Source organism: Ptychodera flava, chromosome 9 (assembly GCF_041260155.1).
Source record: "Ptychodera flava strain L36383 chromosome 9, AS_Pfla_20210202, whole genome shotgun sequence".
Taxonomy (NCBI): domain Eukaryota; kingdom Metazoa; phylum Hemichordata; class Enteropneusta; family Ptychoderidae; genus Ptychodera; species Ptychodera flava.
In genome coordinates, this window is record NC_091936.1 from 37,920,041 (window position 1) to 37,936,473 (window position 16,433).

Consider the following 16,433-nt stretch of genomic DNA (forward strand, 5'->3'; position numbering starts at 1 on the left):
GAGGCTACCGTATCCGCTTAATTTCCACGCTTCAAATATCGGCACAATTCAATTCGAATATGAAATCATTGATTGCATGCTGCGTTGACTTTTGGTAATTTCGTACAACAAAGCTGAGATACTGAATGTGCTACGGATAACGTACCTTGCAGAATCATATCTTCCGGTGTTGACGTCACGTAAAATGTTGAGAAAGCTGGCGCATAGATCAGCAACTCTGTATTAAAGAGTAGACATCGCGTAATGTACATATCGTTCTTGGAGCATTAGCGCTACTATGTTCTTCACAGGTGTATCGCTATAACGATGTTGTGCGATTGTGTTAGTGAACTTATATGTGTCTCTTACATTTTTTGTGAGAAACACAAAAATTGCAAATGTTTATTGAAGATCCAACAACTTGCAATTCCGGGAGCTGACAAGGGAATGTAAATCACAAATGGTTGCGAAACCAGAGCATGACTACACCAGCGATGATTCGCACTCTATCCTCTATTCTCGTACATACTTGGTTGACAGGTGACCTTTATCTGTAGATGTTAAACCCTTACAGTGGCAAGCTGAATTCGGAGCCTGATTTATATCGGATTCCATAATCGATAAAGACTACGGCAGCCATGACTCAGACTTTCAATCACATATATTAGGGGCTCCAACAAACTATATCTGCAGATATATGTTTTATGTAACGTGCCGAGCATTAAATTGTGCTTAATATCCTTATTCCAATAACATTAATGAAAGTAAACAAAGGATTTAGCAACCATTTTGACCTTTACATATCAGTATGTTTCTAGGTCATTTTAATCCATATTGCCTTGAGGCCTCTAAAATAAGTCGTCAATGCTTCATTCAAAGTTTTCATAGGCTAGAATAGGGTCAAGCGTTCAAAACTTCATAATTATTTTTTGGTGAATACAGTATGAAATGTAGATACCCTCAAGAAAAGCACCTCTAAAATATTTTTTTTCTTACTATACTCCACTTCCTTTATGTTTGGTTCGTGTGTTTATGACAGTTTACGTGACGACCAAACTCTCCTTTCATTTATAATTATCCTGGCTTAATTCATAATACAACATTTTCGGTTTTGAAGAAATGTGCACATACAGTATATGGATCGCACTTACAGGGTACACACTAAGCTTAAACCTAGACGTTCTAGTGTCTGTGTTTCAAAACGTACCGAGTACGGTGGCAAGAGAAGACAAATCGAGTTCTTTTCGTATGCCACATAAAATATACCAGCAAGCTGTAAAAACTTGTCCCCTTGCAAAAAGATACAAGGAACAACGAAAGAAATTAATTCTATAAAATAGCTTGACTAGCCACGGTTTCTTAATCAAAAATATCAAAGCTATACGCTAACACATTTCTGGTTTTTTTCCTGAAATATTAAAAAAAAACGTCCAGGCTCTTTCTTTAAATTTGCGTAACGGTTCTCCGGTCTACAGGCTATAAACCCATCATTATCCGTATAGCAGATAACATAAGTGAGGGAATTGTATTTTATTGTCGAGGCCGACACAATGGAACTTTTTCTTACTATTTACATACCTTCTTGAAATCTTCTTCATCTTATTCGTTCTAAATCTCACCTGACGTCTACACAACACTAGTGCGCTTGTTTACATATAATAATTACGAATTAACATTCACATCTGCATCAACGGCGGTCTCAATCTACTAACAGCTTTTTACACTTGCTATCCAAAATGTCTTTCCCTTTCGCAATCACCGAGAGCCTATTACATGAATTCCTCGGGGAGGCATAAAATTATTGCCATTTTTGTCACGCTTCATCTATATTTGATTTACAGTTGCTATGGCTGCAAAATAAAAGGAATTCTGTAAAGATGGCTTAAGGGGAAACACAGCCCCGAAGGAGTAAATTTATGACATTATCATTTTGGCGTCTATAGTAAATGTACCATATACCTGAGAGACGAAATAGCTGCTGGGTCTAACAAACCTTCCCTGGAATGAAATATTCCGTAGATGAATCTTTGACATTAGTAGGCTAAATATTTGATCTGTAAAGAAAAGGATCGAAAAGCGTGTCCAGCGAAATGGACCAAGATATTTCAGTGTATATGGTATAATCAAAACTACCTTCTATTTAAGTATAAGGACGTGGAAAATGATTGCTGAGCTGGTATGGTTCACACTTAACCATCTAACACACGCATGTACTGCCCTATACTTTTGAGGAAAATGACCCGACAGAAATAAAAAATGTCATGTTTGATTTGACGGTTGCGAATAAAAGGTGCTCTTCCTCGTGTGTGTACCGTATGCATACGTGTGTATGGGGGAATAAAACACCATCCGTGGAATTCTCAATTCTACGGGCAATTAAATTTGAAAATTAAAAATAAAAAACATGGCATGCTTCAGATAATCATACAGTCCGATAAGATTGGTGTTGGATTCGGTCATCTTATATTCCAACACTTCAAGCGCTGTGCAGTGCAAACCTGCGCAATATCGACTCATATATGCCAAGAAGTTTGTGTTCGTTGAATACACATTAAGTTTATGTTGTGCATCAAAAACACGTGCCAAGAATTTTTTTAAAAAGTATACAACTCCGTATATTTCAAAGGAATCATGATTCTCAATTTTCAAGCTAAAAGTCTAGCCATTGATTTCATGCACTTAAAGCTAATGCTTATGCCCTTCATGTAAACTACTTGTATTAACTCGACGGCAACTCTAGTACGTTAAACGTTTCTCAGTGTCTTAGAACATATGCCAAGAGTTCAAAGAGAGTTCCATTCGGATTCATCAAAATTGAACTGGCCGACAGAATCAAGGCTTTTTTTGCATAGAAAATCAGTATGCTTCTCTATTATACATTCCATGTTTAATCTTCGCCGGATGCATTCCTTTTTTTTTTTATTAAATGTGTTTCGTCCATCGATATAGAACTCCGATCTGGAGCGTATTGGGCTAATGGACAGGATCTGGATGTGTCTCGCGAGATTTGATCCCTCTTTTCAAGTGATATTGAAGTCCGCCCAATGCAGGGCTTCTACGTTTCGTTATCGACTGTAAGATGACAGGTAGAGATTTCTTTATATGTTTTCTTGTGAATCCTTCGCGTCGTAAATGTACAACGCCAGTTCGGTTTGGAAAAAACAATTGCGATAATTCTTTGAACATTCCCTTCAATGTCAAAGTCAAGTGGGTTTACATAGAGCGTTAACAACAACAATAGCTACGATTACATTTTTATTTTAATCCGACGTACATTATTAAGATGCAGTGTTTCTGAGTTATGGTTTCTAATCTCTCATTGCGTGCTGTTAAATATATAACGACATGTGCTAGGCAAAAATAAATCTACGAATTAAGAAACATTATTCGATTGCTTAATACAATTGACTCTCTCTCTCTCTCTCTCTCTCTCTCTCTCTCTCTCTCTCTCTCTCTCTCTCTCTCTCTCTCTCTACGACAACGACTGAACACCTCGACCGATCTTTGAACATAAATTTATTAATACAACAACAACCTACGGCTTTAAAAGTAACCTTTCTTTAGTCTACTCAATACAAGGTTTTCCTATTTCTTGATTTTTCATCTATCTGATGCGTTCAGTGGATTTTCACTTTTGCCCCTATTTGGGATCATTTGTCATTTGCAGTTTTTCGCGCAAATCAACATTGACACCATCCATGGTGTTCGATAGTTGCCATTATGTCCATATAACAATGCAAAGTAATTTTGTTTGAACTTCTCGAGACTTCAACTTTTCGTATCTGTCAGCGAATTCAAAGCACGTAAATACCTTTAAGGCATAATAGTCTCGATGCACCTTATCGAATTGCATCTGATTAAAACATGAAATACTCATTTTCATTTTCTTGAAAGCTAAGGAATCACTTTAATAGTCATGCGATTTTTCACAAATGTTTTCAATCGAAATATTCTCTTATCGCTGGTGTAGTATTACATCATGTAAGTATAGCTTTTCTGCGTTTGAATACAAGCTCTACAAATGTAGTGATAGGGTCATTAATAGATACAAACATCAATAAATCTAACGGTCAATACACCGGCGTATGTTCACATTCATATACATTTCGCACAGTTTAAGCGATGTATGATGTATTCATTGCAGCAAGCGACTTTAAGCTCGGTTCCTGAACCAACCCTGTTTTGGGATAGGGGATTTGGCCGTTTTGTCTGTGGCTTCTCCGCCAGGTGACTGGGTGCCGTACTTTGTGAGTTCGAACCCGATTGAACCACTGTAGTATCTGTTGGTTTGAACGGACGATGACTTCTCCGCAGATTGCAAGTTCTAATGTTCTGCAAATGCATGCATGGATGCATACATACATACACACGTACATACTTACATATATATAAGATATCTATCTATCTATCTATCTATCTATCTATCTATCTATCTATCTATCTATCTATCTATCTATCTATCTATCTATCTATCTATATATTATATATATATATAATATATATATATATATATATATATATATATATATATATATATATATATATATATATATATGCTTCAATGGTCAGGTTTTTTCCGTAAACATTTTAACATTTGACTGTAATTCGCTAAGAGAAGTCAATATTAGTCAAATTTACACAAAACACACGAAACAAACAAGAAAGAACAAGATGCAATGCAGTCAAACGCATCAGTTTAGGATATGTAAATGTACTTTCAAAGCTTAAAGACTGAAGTATTAAGTGTGACCTGTATTTCTGCTAAAGCTATAGCACGTTTCATAACACGCTTCATGCTCATTCCGTGTCGCGATGCGCCAGAATACGTCACGTGACGAGAAATTAGATACGTCCAGTCCCAAAAAGTGACGTCAGAGGGTATTGTTTGAAAAACTACTTCCCCTGTGAAATAGTTTCGACCAAATTTTGGAAAGTGGCCGGTCACGTGACCGTATTGTCGTCTGCAGCTTTCAAACAATGGCGGGTAACTAGAACGTGATGTGCGCCTGGGATGAGCGACGAGCCTCTCTCTAAAACAGATAGATTTTCCATTCCAACAGCGTAGAAACTTGAACAGCTCATAAACAAAAAAATTGAAGTGCAACCAAGGATGTTGCTAGGTATGCGTAGAATATTTTTGGAAGAAAGTGGTACTCTGTACTTCTGTAACTTGAACCACTGTGGAAATATTGCCAAGTAAACTTATAATGGATTGCTCCGGTGCAAATATCAAAACACATTAAAACTATAACACAATACAACATGAGTGTGGTGTGTTATAAAACACCGATAAACTGGTCTTTATTCGGGCTATAGCGCCCGTTTATTACCCCTTATGGCCGGGTGTTACCAGAAATACACCGCTATACCCCTCGGCCTACGGCCTCGGGGAATAGCGATGTGTTTCTGGTAACACACGGCCCCTCGGGATAATAGACGGGCGCTATAGCCCTCATGACCAGGCAATAGGTGTTTAATATCGCAATTTATGTTCTGTCTGCAGCTTCACTGAAGTATGACTTCTGACATGAACTCGACACTAAGTAATTGATTCCCTCAAAACGAAAGGAAATGGTTATAGAGACACATGTTAAATATTCAATAAAAATCTAACAGACAATCAGTTGAGTTCATTATCAGATGAGACATGTCAGGTTATACTGAAAGGCGTCTGTCTTCTGGGACTTAATACTCAAATCGTTATTGAAAACAGCCAGTGTCAAAAAAAATATTACGGTTGGATGCATGTTAAATCGCGCACGCAGAGTTAAATTGGAGCGTTCATGAACTTTGCAGATGAACATTCTCCGATGATAATGGCAAACGATTACTTTTGCAGTATGCTAATCAGTCTACCATAGTTCAATAGAGATTGTGTGTGACCTTCTGCACTTTGAGTGAATGTTCCATTCAAAAGCCTTGTGAGCGCTATGGTAAAGCTATATTCACTAACAAGCTATACCCAAACCTTCTCACCAGCCTATATAACATTGATAATATTTGTGCTAATTGATGTTTATCGATATGGAATACTGTTGCAATGCCCGGTAGCGTGTACCTCGCCAGTTTTTGTTGTTGTTTCTTTATTTCCTCCTTTGCAAAAAAGAGTCACAGCAACATACATATTTACATTTTAAGATTCATAACAGTTACATCAGAGAGAAAAATGAAATTAATTAACGCAAAAAAAATGTCTGAAAAAATTCCAGCGTTGTTTTTACGAGAAACGTACTGTCCTCAGAGCCTAAATTGTTAATTTACATATTCGTTTCCAAGCATTGCTGAAACAAAATATTCATCACTGAGGTCATTAAAGAGGCACTCCCATTTGGTAACATTTTTAAAACACATTTTTTAAATGCTAACGGTCGATATTTGACGTGGCGACTGCGCATGGATCGCGAGATATCGATAAAAACATGTCATTTCCCGAGCGTATTTTTCACATCTCGAAGTTTTACGATCGTTTCTGATTTTGACCCGAAATCCCCCGAAGGTGTGTTGTTGTGCAGATTGACGATATTCTAGGGAGTCTACAATAAGTTCGAACGACGCAATTAATTTACTTTCCACTGCAAAGACTTTATATACAGCATTATGCCTTTACCTAAGGTAAGTTTTATAAAACTTCTCCTTAGTTTTTGTCGTTTTCATTATTCTAAATCAGTTGTATTATATTTTTAACCAATACCACATAGACATCAGCTTTTACGTGTTAAATATTAGCCGCCTCCGCTGACTACATTTTGTCGTCTGCCACACGGCACGTGTGGTTCGCCGCGCGCGCCGCTATGTATCAACCGCATGTAACTGTGCTAGTCACCTATGCGAATTCTGGTGGAATCAGCAAAAATCGTTTTTCGTTTTTTCGCCAAGTCAGTAAGACTCAGCTTTCTCCCACGGGGCATGACCTATCATCGACGTGAGTGGTACTGTGGCGTACAGCAGCGTAAGCGTAGACTCGTACTCCATAGCTTAGTTGACAATGGCCCCAGTGCTGAACGTTCGATGTTCGGAAGCTGAGTTCAGGTGGGCCACCGGAATTCAAACTTTTACTTTTTTGAAGACATGTTTTTATCGATATCTCGCGATCCGTGCGCAGTCGCCACGTCAAATATCGACCGTTGGTAAATAGTCGGCTGAAAATATGGTTTGACCCCAAAAAAATTGCTACAAAAGGTTTCTCAACGGTTTTCTATAGAGTCAAATGTGCTTAATAACATACTAAAAGTCTACCAAAATCTGACCACCGGAAACGTGTCATTTTCAAGATGGCGTCCAAAATGGCCGCCATATACTTAAAATGGCCATAACTACTTAAATATTAAAGCTAGACTAGTGATGTCTGTGTCTACCACCATGTTTTGGTGGTTTAGGAATCCAGGTACCATATCTAGATTATAGGAAAGTGATCATAAGTCCCATAATATGCATATTTATACATGTATTAAAAATAATCACTGTCATATTCTTCATCCGGAACGTGTTGCTTATGTGGATTTTCACAATTTTCGAGGTTAGGTAGTAAAGGGAAAGCAACTCCACACATCGTTCATATTTGGATTGTTTGCATTTTGTGTATGAAATTGTGTATAATATAAGTGCATCTCATGTTTGGCTGTTTTATGTAAAATGTTGCTTAGCCATGGCTAGACGTACCCGTAATCTACGTGTCTTGATGTTACTCCGCACTGGAGCGGAGAGACTAGTGTAACACTGCGATCCTTTGGCGCTACGTTTCGAAAACAGTTTTCTTCATCAGTCGCTTAAAATTCATTCTTGACTGGTGAGACGTGTTGAATGGTTGATTGTTTTTATTTGGTAGTATGTTGTTCCACATACGTTTGTTGTTCAAGTAGGGAAGCTAGAATGTCTACTGTTTGGTCTTGTTGTGTTTGTGTAGGTTCGTGTGAACCTGAGTTCGAGCTGTTGTCGCTTTTGTGAAGTCTGGCGCTTATAAGTGTGTCGCCTATATTTCTGTTCCTTCTATATGCGATTGTTGGTTGATTTTGGAAGAGTTTTTTTAGTGTTTCGTCTTTTTCAAGTTCACTCCAGTTTTCTGTCAGGGTTTGCTTGATTTTTGTCGTTTCGATGTATGGGCTATATGTTGTTATGAAGACTACTGTATTGTTTGTGGCGTTCTTTCTTTCTTTTTGTTGTTCAAGCTGTCTTTTTTTGCTTTTATGATCTGTTTCTCTGATAATGCGTTCTATTTCATTTTTTATATCGTCGGTCTTGTAATTTTTCACTAAATTGTGTGACTTTCTGTGTAAAATCGGCTTCCTTGTTGTTCTGATGTATTGAATGTTTCACCTTTGATCAGACCTTTGAATGTTGCTGTCAGATGGCATGAGTTTCTTTGTAAGAACTGGAATGAATCTGTTGGTTTTGTGTGTGTGTTGGTGTCGAGAATGTTTCTTTTTGTTGTAGCGACGACCTTTTCTAGATAGTCAGGTCTAAATATGTGATTTCTTAAAGGAGCTTTCAAACGAAAATTTGAAAGTAGGATGCATTTTGTTGATGTTTGATATATATAGGCACTGAGTTCGTGTTGTGTTCCAATGAAAATCAGAAAAACATCGTCCCTGAACCTCAGCCAGATCGGTATTTGTTGTTGTGTTTCTGTATTATTCTCATTTCTGTCTCATTAAATGTAATATCTGCTATTTCTGGAGATGAGAGAGACCCCATAGAGCCCCCTCATATTTTCTGGTAGAATTCATCGTTAAATTCAAATGTTTCGGTTTTTAAGATTATTTCTAGCAGAGCTATCATGTATTTCGTTGGTGGCTGCTTGATTATGTAATTGTTTGATGATCCTTCCTGATTTAATGCTCTGCCGACTGATTCAACTGCCTCATCATTTGGTTTATTCGTGTACATTGAAATTACATCTAGTGTTACTAGTGTTGCATTGGCCGGTACTTTGATTGTCCTAATTAAGTCTGTTGTATCTTTGATGTATGTTGGTTGTTTCTTGACGATTTGTTTGAGAAAGTGGTCAATGAATTCTGGTATGTGAAATGTTGGACTGGAGCTTCCACTTATAATTGGCAGCCCTACGAGCTTAGTTGCATTTTATGTATTTTCGGTAGAAGGTACCAAAGCGGTTTTCTTATTTTTCTATTGACTGGATTCAAATATTCATATATGGGATAGTCATATGTTTTTCATTGTACATTTCTGTTGTGAGATTGTGTATGTCTTCTATTGTAGTGTTTGTGTCATCTATTGCCAATTTTGTGTACATCATTGATCGCTAAGTTGACATTGGCATTCTCTTATGTAATCATCAGTGTTTAAAACTACTGTCCCCCGTCCTTTATCAAACAGTTTGATGATTATCTTCTTGCTTTTCGATAGCGTTTTCAACGCTATTTTTCTGTATGTGTCATGTTTGCGTTTCGAATAGGTGTGTAAACAATAGCCGATTTTGTCGCTTCCGAATAATTTTCTAGCTTTGAGTTCTCAGTTGTATGTGGGATCCAGTTGTAGTTCATTTTGAATGGGTGTTGTACGGTTATCAAAGATCATCTAACAATTACATAATCAAGCAGAAAGCAACGAAATACATGATAGCTCTGCTAAAAATACTTAAAAAACAAAATATTTGAATTCAACGATGAATTCTACCGGCAAATATGGGATGCTCTATGCAGATATTATATTTTACGAGACAGAAATGAGAATGAAGAGAAACACGAACAACAAATACCGACCTGGCTGAGGTTCAGGGACGATGTTTTTTTGAGTTTCATCGGAACACAACACGAACTCAATGAATTCATATCAAACATAAACAACATGCATCCTACTTTTAAATTTTCGTTTAAAAGCTCCTCTCAAGAAATCATATATTTAGACCTGACTATCTACAAAGGTCGTCGATACAACAAAAGGAACATTCTCGACAACAAGACACACATAAAACCAATAGATATATTCCAGTTCTTACAACGAAATTCATGTCATACGGCAGCAACATTCAAAGGTCTTATCAAGGTTAAACTTTACGATACATCAGGAAATGCAACAACGAAACCGATTTTACACAGAAAGTTACACAATTTAGTAAAAAATTACAAGACCGACAATATAAAAAAACGCAATTATACGGTGTCGCTCATATTTGATCCGAATTGGAACATACTAGAATGGGTACCAAAGATCAACAATAAATGTTGTTTCTATCTGTTCAGTGCAGGAAAATTCTACGTTGATGTTATGACAATGATTTCTGCACAGTACAAACAGAAAAACAACAAGAATTATTTAAACCAGAAATACAAGAATGACAAAAGTAAATAAGGTCTGAAACTGTAGGTACTGGAGGTCAACCTTAGCAACATGCATAGCAGAAACTGCTAGATCCCTCTTAGTTTGAGCAGGTCTGTTAATTTCTAACAGTTCATAAACAATGGCAGGAAATGACTCAAGGTCAGTGGAGTAGCCTGTTTCAGTCACTGGCATGCCACTACTCCTGCACATTTGCGGGATTTCCCTTTCTCTCACCTGATTTGAACATTTTTGACACTGACGTGTTCATTTGAACAGCGTCACATCTAAACCTCTGCATCTACTGTACACCAAATACTGAGATGGTAGACATACATCCGCACATACATACCCACATACATACATACAGACATACAGACATACAGATGCCACCGAATCACCATATAAGCTCTTTTTGGTATATATATATATATATATATATATATATATATATATATATATATATACCAAATACAAGCTAAAAATGAAATAGAACGCATTATCAGAGAAACAGATCATAAAAGCAAAAAAAGACAGCTTGAACAACAAAAAGAAAGAAAGAACGCCACAAACAATACAGTAGTCTTCATAACAACATATAGCCCATACATCGAAACGACAAAAATCAAGCAAACCCTGACAGAAAACTGGATAAATTTGAAAAAGATGAAACACTAAAAAAACTCTTCCAAAATCAACCAACAATCGCATATAGAAGGAACAGAATATAGGCGACACACTTATAAGCGCTAGACTTCACAAAAGCGACAACAGCTCGAACTCAGGTTCACACGAACCTACACAAACACAACAAGACCAAACAGTAGATATTCTACACTAGATAGTCACACTAGTCTCTCCGCTCCAGTGCGGAGTAACATCAAGACACGTAAATTACGGGTACGTCTAGCCATGGCTAAGCAACATTTTACATAAAACAGCCAACATGCGATGCACTTATATTATACACAATTTCATACATAAAATGCAAACAATCCAAATATGAACGATGTGTGGAGTTGCTTTCCCTTTACTACCTAACCTTGGAAATTGTGAAAATCCACATAAGCAACACGTTCCGGATGAAGAATATGACAGTGATTATTTTTAATACATGTATAAATATGCATATTATGGGACTTATGATCACTTTCCTATAATCTAGATAAGGTACCTGGATTCCTAAACCACCAAAACGTGGTGGTAGACACAGACATCACAAGTCTAGCTTTAATATTTAAGTAGTTATGGCCATTTTAAGTATATGGCGGCCATTTTGGATGCAATCTTCAAAATGACACGTTTCCGGTGGTCAGATTTTGGTAGACTTTTAGTATGTTATTAAGCACATTTGACTCTATAGAAAACCGGTGAGAAACCTTTTGTAGCAATTTTTTTAGGGTAAGGTCCTTTTTTTTCATAAATGCAGCCGACTAAAAAACATGTGCTTTAAAAATATTACCAAGTTGGAGTGCCACTTTAAGGAAAACTGTAAAGTGCACACTTGTGTGGTAAATTGACTTAGACCAAAGATCAATCCTCTGTTGTTCTGTTTCCGTGTAGGCTACAGTAGAATGGATAAGCAAATTATTCGTGTCTTTTGGACATATTATTTCCAAATTTGCAAGGATCTGTAAAATATACATCGCAGTATCTTTGAAGAAAGGAAACAATTTTGCAAAGCGCAATAAGAAAAGTGGTTCATTTTTTGGATGCACAGTATGAAAGAGATCAAATTCCCTTTTACTTTCAATTCAAGTCTACCCTTCCGCAAGACATTTTCTCTTTCATACACAGTGTTTTTAACTATTAATTTCCAAGTTGCTTTGTTAGGAAAAATCCTGACAAATAGAATTCTTCCAGAAAACATAACAGGTCATATTTTGCTAAAATACGTAACACATCAGGAATAAAGCCTCTTTGACTCTCAATGACTGATAGTTTGAAATCAAAAAGACGATGTAGGAAGACCTTTTTGCACAAAGCAGAGTTACTAAGACGACACAATGTTCCAAAAAATCTTAATTTACATAAATCTAAGTGTGCTTCCATTGAGTGCAAGCCGATCGTACTTATACCAATGTCCGATGAAGTTTTGTCGGTAAACCTTGTATTTTTGCAGCATATCGCTGGCACCGTTCTAACACTAACATTTCAGTATCAGAGACTGTCCAAAGTTCACATGTGTGGAAAGCTGCAGGCATACACATTTTTTTGCAAACCTCTGCACCAATAATAGGATTAATCCCATTTGGTCCAACGAGAGCTACGCAGAGAATTAATAATGGATCTGGCTTTTTTACATGCAGAAACTGTCCTATGTACTATTGAATTGCATGGCAACGGTGGTATGAAGTCAGTTTCTTGTATTGCCTCGTTATTTAAAAATACAACACAATGCATAGGTCTGCTTTTGTGTTCAGATTTCTTTTCTCCGATAATAATAAGACGGTTCTTACTTGTTGAAAGTTTCAGTCTCCAAAGAGAACAAAATTACTTACTATGTTAACATGGTTTGGCAAGTAGAACGAGTAGGTGTCAAAATTGAAATATCATCAGCAAGTGCAGGTGCGCCTACAAATGATGAACCGATAAAACAACCGACTTTACTGGACTCAAGCTCAGTAAATAAATCATTGATGTAAATAAGGAATAATGCCATAGAGAGTACACTACCCTGGCGAATTCCCTGCAGTATTGGGAAGTTTTCTGAAGTACATGTACCCACGACAATTTTGCAATGTTGACCATGAAACATAGTACGTAATAGCCTCCAAAGTTTCGAGTTAATTCCTACATTAACATATAACTTTGTAAAAAGGCAATTCCACCACACAGAATCGAAGTCTTTGTGAATATCCAGGCTGCACATGTACACCTTGCTATGGCGTTCAATGTGATGAAGGATAGTTTCCTGAATACAAAACGCTGTAGTGATATTACTTAGACCAGGTTGGTAGCCTGCTTGAAGTCATGGGAAATCTGTCTTTTCCAAAGCCATGGTTGAAAACGTTGAAAGATGCATAATTCAAAGAGCTTTCTGCACTTTGTGTGAATGTTCCATTCAAAAGCCTTGTGAGCTCTATGATAAAGCTCTATTCACTAACAAGCTATACCCAAACCTTCTCACCAGCCTATATAACATTGATAATGTTTGTGCTAATTGATGTTTATCGATATGGAATACTGTTGCAATGCCCGGTAGCGTGTGCCTCGCCAGTGAAATCTCAAAACTTTGACCGAGACCAAATTGTATATACACGGAATCTCTTGAAGTGACATTGCAAAACATTTTCATTATCTTGCTAACAGCCAGTACTTGATAGTACAATTACGCCGGGAAGCTATGAAATCGAGAAAAAAAAGATACCGTTACTTTTTATGCGATCAACTGAGTCCGATTTAGGACCGTTTTCGATTTCGAGTGGAGGGGGGCCGGTTCGAAGCTTGCCAGGCGTTCAGGCTGATAATTTTCTGAGAAGTCAGTGAGAAGCAAGGCACAAGGGAACGCTGCACCATGTCGTACGTCCATATATTGTCCAACATATTTGAATCGTACTCCCGGCTCAGCTTGGAGAATTCGAGACGAATGTTAGATCTTCGGAACTTAAACTTCCCGGGGCTTCGTATGAGAAACTCACCATACAGACTAGTTTCTACCATGTTTTCCAGGTATGCGCATAAATGGGAAACCGTTGGTGTTGGCAGGCATGTTAAAAAGATATTACAAAAATGCCGTTATAGATTTCCACATGTTAAAATTCACTCTAATCAGCCAGAACATGTGACTTCCTTTATTTTAAAGTAAACAGAAGAATTTCACTTTTGTCTGACGTCGTTCTGTGCTTGATACAGTTGTACAGCATGCTGAAACGACATCAACGGTGTCATAACAAGAAACACTCAGCTCTGAATCTTAATATGTGATATATGTTTGAAATCTGAAAATTTCGATAGCATATCAGGAAAAAAAAACAAATCCCAGCGCAGCTATTAATATGAAAGGATGTCGGTATGTGCAAATTAAAGATGTCTCGTTACATTTCTTGTAAGCCTTGATTGATCCCGAATTTTCGTTTCTCTGTAAGTAAAATTGACTATAGCTACCAAGACAAGCAGAAGACATGAACGTTTCTGCGAAAATCGAATGCTGGTCAAAACGAGCTGAATATTAGAATATAAGTACACAGACTGTTGAGACTTATTGTATGTCAGTTTCAAACCACCTGAAATATCTCATCCTTCACCTGCACTTGCTTATCGTTTTCTTGCATTTAGATTCCTCCCGGAAATCCTTTAATACGTTGCCCGTTATAACTATCAACATCTCTGACATTGATTGATTGATTGACAATCACTCACAGTAAAACGAACACGTCGTTGACGGACCGATTATGTCATGCTGCAGCTATTGAACAGCGTTAAAGCATAAAAAGCAAATGTGCCGCTACATGAAGTGTGGCAGGGAAAAGCGTGGAAACTATTTTCATGGCAAACTTTGCACAAATATTGTCTCAAGCGATGAACAACTACATCCATCGACACGTACATTTGTAAGACGACATCGAAATATTGATGCTTTCATTGCTGACATCCCGGCATGACTTCACGCTCGTGGTACGTGTACCGAGACACCCGCGTCGAGATGCTGTGTTCCACAATTTGTTCTTGAGTGTACGACTCGATGAATAATGGAGGTAACAGCTATGCGGTTCTCTCATTTTATTTTGGTAACAAAAATCCACATTCCATGTTTTCAATTTCAGATGCTTGTCTTGCTAAAAGTACCTCCTTTCGACCAGCATCCTAGGTGATAAACTGATTGGCGTTTCAAAGCTAATAATTGCGTCATTTTACAGTTTAAACAGCATGGTACGCAGGCGTCTCAGTTGGTAGCATAAAGGAAGCGTTAAGATAGCAATCACGCTATGTTTTAATAGCACTTTGAAGCATCACGGGGTATTCAAAAGCAACCCTTTTAGATCTATGATGGAGAATGGAAATAGAGATGCGCAAAAGAAGTGAGAAAACTAATTCTGTTGAAAATAAGAGCGGCAACTCACGGGTGGGTGCACGTGCCAGCCAGTCCTTGGAAAAAAGGATCGTGATTACGACGAATTGCACGGTGTTTATTAAAGATTCGTCCTGCAAACTCTTACAATCGTATCAAGTTACGTTAAAAACGCCACGGTGGCATTTGCACTTATTTCTTTGTTACTTTCACGTCGAGCTCGACTCAAACAAACAGTCAGATGTGAATAATGCTTCAGCTGAAGGTTTAAGTGTGGTTTGTTATTGGAAAGATGCCGAGGAAATGCATGAACTGTAACAGCATAGAGATGACTCATTGATATAATTGGTAAAATACTTACATAATACTTCTTGAGACAATGTTTTAGTGAAACGACACGTTGTGTGTATATATATATATATATATATATATATATATATATATATATATATATATATATATATATATATATATATATATATATATATATATACACATATATATATATATATATATATATATATATATATATATATATATATATATATATATATATATATATATATCGGACGAATGTAATTTACACACTTCTACTCATCTGGTTCTACTGATCTATTCGTCAACACTAGCAACGCAATAAATATAGTATAAAACGCACAACCAGATGAGTACATTCATCCACTATTACTAAATCATGCTATGAATAATATTGGGAGCTATCTGCAGAATAATAATTTACCTATACATATAATCATATATATATATATATATATATATATATATATATATATATATATATATATATATATATATATATATATATATATATATATATATATATATATATATATATATATATATATATATATATATATATATATATATCGAAGTATACAGATGTCCTCGTGGGAAATTACAGTGCTCAATGCAAAAGCAGAGCGTTATAAATAAACAGATTACTTCAAGTACAAAGTAATAGATTTCATTACTTTGTACTTGAAGTAATCTGTTTATATATATATATATATATTATATATATATATATATATATATATATATATATATATATTATATATATATATATATATATATATATAATATATATATATATATATATATATATATATATATATATATATATATATAACTATATAACTATTAATTTCTT

The 16,433-nt window shown here is 36.4% G+C and overlaps 1 protein-coding gene across 8 annotated transcripts in view; it reads left to right on the top strand.

Moving 5' to 3' along the window:
• LOC139140906 (PDF receptor-like) overlaps positions 1-16,433 on the top strand; it is a 115,923-nt gene that overhangs the window by 52,856 nt on the left and 46,634 nt on the right. The gene's annotated exons all lie outside the window — the stretch shown is intronic.